The following is a 6427-nucleotide window of genomic DNA, read 5'->3' as shown; positions in this document are numbered from 1 at the left end:
TTTTTTTTTTTGAGATGGAGTCTTGCTCTGTTGCCCAGGCTGGAGTGCAGTGGCATGCTCTCAGCTCACTGCAACCTCTGCGTCCTGGGTTCAAGTGATTTTCCTATCTCAGCCTATTAAGTAGCTGGGATTACAGGCGTGTACCACCACGCTCAGCTAATTTTTGTATTTTTAGTAGAGATGGGGTTTCACCATGTTGGTCAGGATGGCCTTGAACTCCTGACCTCATGATCCACCCGCCTCAGCCTCCCAAAGTGCTGGGATTACAGGCATAAGCCGCCGCGCCCAGCAATTTTTGTATTTTTAGTAGAGATGGGATTTTGCCTTGTTGGCCAGGCTGGTGGGCAGTTTCTCATGTGCTTAGTTAGCCATGTGCATAACTACTATCACAAAGTGTCTAAGACTTTTGTCCGTCTTAAAAATTCGGTTGCCTGCTTTTAAACGTTACAGAATTTCTCCATGTGTTCTGGATACAAATTGTCAGATGTGTTTTAAATTTCTCCTCCCAGTCTATCTTGCCTATTTTTTATTTTTTTCAATGAGCAAATGAAATCTAGTTTAACAAAAATGGTTCTTGGTTTCTGTGACCTAACAAAATTGCCTACTCCCTGGTCATAAATATTTTTTCCTGTCTTCCAGAAGTTTTGTAAGTGTTGTAAGTAGACAAGGTTTTACCATGTTGCTTAGGCTGGCCTTCAACTCCTGGGCTCAGGGGATCCACCTGCCTAGGCCTCCCAGCATGCTGAGATTACATACATGAGACACCATGCCTGTACAAGTTTTGTAGTTTTAACTTTTGTGTTATGTCTGTAATCCATTTTGAATTTTTTTGGGTATGAGGTAGGTGTTGAAATTGATTTTTTCAAATACAGATAGGCATTTGAGTATCTTTTTTTGAAAAGACTAGCCTCCAGTACTTCAGTATCTTAATAGGAAACATACATACCTGTGTCCATTACTGTACTTAAAAAAATTGATCGGTAATGTCTATGTCTATTTTTATCTGGATTACTGTAGGATTTTTTTTTTTTTTTTTTTTTTGAGACACAGTTTTGGTCTTGTCACCCAGGCTGGAATGCAATGACACGATCTCAGCTCACTGCAACCTCCGTCTCCCCGATTCAAGTGATTCTCCTGCCTCAGCCTCCCGAGTAGCTGGGATTACAGGCGCCCACCATCATGCCTGACTAATTTTTGTATTTTTAGTAGAGATGGGGTTTTGCCGTGTTGGCCAGGCTAGTCTCGAACTGCTCACCTCAGGTGATCCACCAGCCTTGGCTTCCTAAAGTACTGGGATTACAGGCGTGAGCCTCTGCGCCCGGCCTGATTACTGTAGTTCTATAGTAAGCTCTCTAAGGATATTAATTTCTTAAAGTCCTAAAGTTTTCTTCTTGCAGAGTGTATTTCTTTTTCTTTGAAGTTACTATTGCTGTTTTTTTCTACTTCAAACTTCTTATTAGGGACTTTCCTCAAATAATTGGAAAGTTTTGGCTCTGTGTTCATGATTATAAGAAGAGAGGAGATTAACATGTTTATAAGCTCTGAGGGCTTTTTTACTGAGCTTCACTGTGGATGCTGTTTGTTGGTGAACCCCTGTGCTGTGGTTTGAATGTTCCCTCCGAAACTCATGTTGAAACTTTTTTTTGAGATAGAGTTTCGCTTTTGTGGCCCAGGCTGGAGTGCAATGGCGTGATCTCGCCTCACCGCAACCTCTGCCTCCCAGGTTCAAGCGATTCTCCTGCTGCAGCCTCCCAAGTAGCTGGGATTACAGGTGGGCGCCACCATGCCCAGCTAATTTTTGTATTTTTAGTGGAGATGGCGTTTCACCATGTTGGCCAGGCTGATCTCGAACTCCTGACCTCAGGTGATCTGCCCGCCTCGGCCACCCAAAGTGCTGGGATTACAGGCATGAGCCACCGTGCCTGGCCCATGTTGAAACTTAATTCCCAGTGATTCATGGATTAATGGGTTAATGGATTATCATGGGAGTGGGACTGGTGGCTTTATGAGAAGAGGAAGATACCTGAACTAGTACACTCAGCTTCTTCACCATGTGATACCCTGCACTGCTTTGGATTCTGCAGAGTCCCCACCAGCAAGGAGGCTCTCACCAGATGTGGCCCCTTGACCTTGGACTTCTCAGCAAGCAAAACTAAAAGAAATCAATTCTTTATAAATTACCCAGTCACAGGTACTCAGAAAACAGAATGAGATACCCTGATGTCAATTTCTTCAGAGATTTTTTATTGGAAAGAATTCCTCAAGGAACATATGGCCAAATTCTTGCCTTGAAAGTATAGGTTGTATTGACCAGCTGAAGGTGTAGTTTTCAGGGTGGCCTGTGTGCCTGCACATGTAATATGGTCCCCTGTTCAACTGGGCTCCAGTGCTGCCTAAATGGAACCCACCTCCCGCTGGCTTGGCACAGATGTTCTTTGTCTTGCTGTGGTGATGAGGTGGGAGATGATCTTTCTGGTGCAATGTTGCAGGAGAAAGGGCACAATGACACATTTCACCCCTAGCTTCTCCTCTGTCCTTGGAGCCCCCTCCTGCGTTTTAGGCTACCCTTACCTGACTTCGTTCCTACCCCAAACTCGCCCTCCCCTGTCTCTAGGTGTTTCTCTGTTCTATCTAGACTGAGTTCACATCCCAGTTTCAGCATTACCAGCTGTGTGACCTTGGGCAAGTTGCTTAACCTCGCTAGTTTTCTCATCTATAAAATGGGAATAATAATTATATCATTGGCTGCTAAGATAAATGAGTTAATAGTTCCTGGCATATGGTAAATGCTGCATAATGTTAGATTTTATTATTTTAATCAATTTTCTTCTTGTGTGTCATCTTTAGGGCTAGAATGAGGGGAAGGAACCAGCACTTTGTTAGATCAGCATCTTGTCAAGGACAGGATAAAGCTGAGTTTCTTCCTTTGTCTCCTGAGTTCGTCATACTCCTCAAATATTTTGGTGTATTCTGATTAGTACACACAGAGCCGCCCTCATTTTGTTTTTACTTTTCTTCCCCATTCCGACTCCCATACATTCACCTACCACTGGCAATCACTTTAATGCATTTAATGTATGTCCTTTTGTTGTATGTGTTTTTTTGTTTTTGTTTTTGTTTGAGACTGAGTCTTGCTCTTGTTGCCCAGGCTGTAGTGCAGTGGCACGATCTCGGTTCACCACAACCTCCACCTCCAAGGTTCAAGCAATTTTCCTGCCTCAGCCTCCCAAGTAGACAGGATTATGGGTGCCCGCCACCATGCCTGGCTAATTTTTGTATTTTTAGCACAGACGGGGTTTCACCATGTTGGCCAGGCTGGGCTTGTACTCCTTACCACAAGCGATCCGCCCGCCTCAGCCTCCCAAAGTGCTGAGATTACAGGTGTGAGCCATTGCATCCTGCCAGGAAGCTTTTAATACTGTTTCTTTTTCCTGGTTATTTAGAGGCAAAGTTACCAGCTGAAAGTGAGGAGTGAAAAGTAGAGATTTGAGGAGAGAGGATAAATGAGACAGTCATTTGAAAAGTTAGAAAGCGAACAAACTAGAGAAGTATTTGGTAGTTTTGAGTCCCATTTGAGATTTGCATCATGAATTTATAGAGACACCAGTTGAACATGCTTATATATTTGTCTCTAGCAGTACTTGCAGCTCGAATGCAGGTGTTGATCCCACAAAGCAAGTATACGGTGAGGGAGAAGTAAATGCTCGAAGATAACTTGATGTACCATGAGAAGGTAGAATGGATATGGGACAGTAAAATCAACAATAACTATGCATTACATTATGCTGTCCACATACTACCCCAGTTCCTTATTCTCCTTTGTGGCCAAATGTCTTGAAAGAGTCACTCATGCCTGCTGCCTGCAATTTCTGTTCCCACATTCTGTTTAATTTCATTTCAGTCAAGTTTTCACTCATCATTCCACTGAAACTGCTCTTGTCAAGGTCACCAGTGACCTGCACATTGTTAGATTCAATCCAAATTTTCCTCTTCCATATTTTATTCCATTAGTCACTTTTTCCCTGATAGAATATCTTTTTTTGAATTTTAGGATAGTACGCTTTTTCTTTTTCTCTTTTGAGACGGAGTCTTAACTCTTATTTCCCAGGCTGGTAGTGCAGTGGCGTGATCTCGGCTCACTGCAACCTCTGCCAGCCGGGTTCAAGTGATGCTCCTGCCTCACTGTCCTGAGTAGCTGGGACTACAGGCACCCGCCACTACCCCCAGCTAATTTTTTGTGATTTTGGTAGAGATGCGGTTTTGTCACGTTGGCCAGGCTGGTCTCGACCTCCCGACCTCCGGTGATCCAGTAACCTTGGCCTCCCAGAGTGCGGGGATTATAGGCGAGAGACACCGTGCCCAGCCCAATTCCTTTTTCTTTTACCCCACTGATCACTCCTAGTCTCTTGCTGATCATCTTCCCTAACCACCCTTTTTTTTTTTTTTTTTTCCTTTGAGACAGGGTCTCACTCTGTCGCTCAGACAGGAGTACAGTGGTGTGATCTCTGCTCACGGCAATCTTTGCCTCCTGGGCTCAAGTGATTCTCCTACCTCAGCCTCCTGAGTAGTTGGTATTAACAGGCGCTCACCACCACACTTGGCTGATTTTTCTAGTGTTAGTAGAGACAAGGTTTCCCCATGTTGGACAGGCTGGTTTCAAACTCCTGACTTGAAATGATCTGCTTGTCTCAGCCTCCCAAAGAGCTGGGATTACAGGCGTGAGCCACCGCGACCTGGCGAGGTACCGATTTTTAAATACCCATTGTTTCTTTTTGTCTTCCCGTGATAGAATATAATCTCCCTAAGATGAGGGCTCTTTGCCTGTTTTGTTTATTCCTGCATCCCCAAAGCCTGAAGTGATGCCTAGAACATGGTAGGAGTTCAACAAGTATGTGTTAAATGAATATGCTTCACTTCTCATAGTTGTTCTTCCAAAAATATCTCTGAACACACTTTAACTGTTCTGCGTACATCTTCAAGTGTACTGCCTTACGGCCACCCCAAAGAAAGACAATCTAAAGTTCTGTGAATAGTTGCATTCAACTCCAAGTGTAGAATGTCTGTAATCTTACCTCCAAATTTTCTAATACATAAACTGAAAATGTTAAAATGTATCCCTAAACATTCTATATAAAATATTGGGAGAAGAGAAAACAAGAGTATGATACAGTAAAAGGAGAAATTCAGGTAGAGACTATAACTCTTGCTTAGGTAATTGGTCACAAGGCAATAACTGTTAATTACAATATCCTTCCTAAAATACCCATTTTGTATATATTTTTTTTTACCTTAGTTAATCCTGGCATTTTACTTGGTTTACTAAACCTTCAATCCAGAGGGTTCTAAACCTGTGTGATGTAATACTCTTCCTTTAGCTTTTATGGTTTTTTTTTGAGACGGAGTCTCCCTCTGTCCCCCAGGGTGCAGTGCAGTGGTAGGATCTCGGCTCACTGCAAACTCCGCCTCCAAGGTTCAAGGGATTCTCCTGCCTCAGCCTCCTGAGTAGCTGGGATTGATTATAGGCATCCACGACCACGCCCAGCTAATTTTTATATTTTTAGTACAGACAGGGTTTCATCATGTTGGCCAGGCTGGTCTTGTACTCCTGACCTCAAGTGATCTGCCCGCCTCAGCCTCCCAAAGTGTTGAGATTAAAAGTATTGAGATTACAGGCGTGAGCCACTGTACCTTGCCAGGAAACTTTTGGAAACTTTTAATATTGTTTCTTTTTCCTAGTTATTCAGAGGCAAAGTTATCACCTGAAAGTAAGGAGGAGTAAGTGGAGGTTTGAGGAGAGATAATAAATGAGACAGTCATTTGAAAAGTTGGAAAACGAACAAACTAGAGAAGTATTTGGTAGTTTTGTGTCCCATTTGAGATCTCTATCATGAATTTATAGAGAAACTAGTTAAGCATGTTTATATATTTTTCTCTAGCAACACTTACAGTTTGAGTGCAGGTGCTGGTTCCATACAGTGAGGGAGAAGTAAATGCTCGAAGATAACTTGATGTACCATGAGAAGGTAGAATGGATATGGTACAGTAAAATCAACAATAACTGCACTACACTATGCTGTCCACATACTATCCCAGTTCCTTATTCTTCTTTGTGGCCAAATGTCTTGAAAGAGTTACTTATACCTGGTGCCTGCAGTTCCTCTTCCCACATTCTCTTTAATTCATTTCAGTCAAGCTGTCACTCTCATTGCACTAAAACTGCTCTTGTCAAGGTCACCAGTGACCTGCACATTGTTAGATTCAATCCACATTTTCCTCTTACTTCCATATTTGACTCCGTTAGTCTCTCCTTCCCTGATAGTATCCTAATTTTAGGATACTACACTTTCCTTTTCCTTTACCCTATTTATCACTACTATTTTCAGTCATTTGCTGATTCTCTTCACTAACCTTTTTTTTTTTTTTTTTT

The sequence above is a fragment of the Mandrillus leucophaeus genome, unplaced genomic scaffold (assembly GCF_000951045.1).
Source record: "Mandrillus leucophaeus isolate KB7577 unplaced genomic scaffold, Mleu.le_1.0 Scaffold456, whole genome shotgun sequence".
In the NCBI taxonomy this organism is placed as follows: Eukaryota; Metazoa; Chordata; class Mammalia; order Primates; family Cercopithecidae; genus Mandrillus; species Mandrillus leucophaeus.
Note: the sequence above shows the minus strand (reverse complement) of the source record.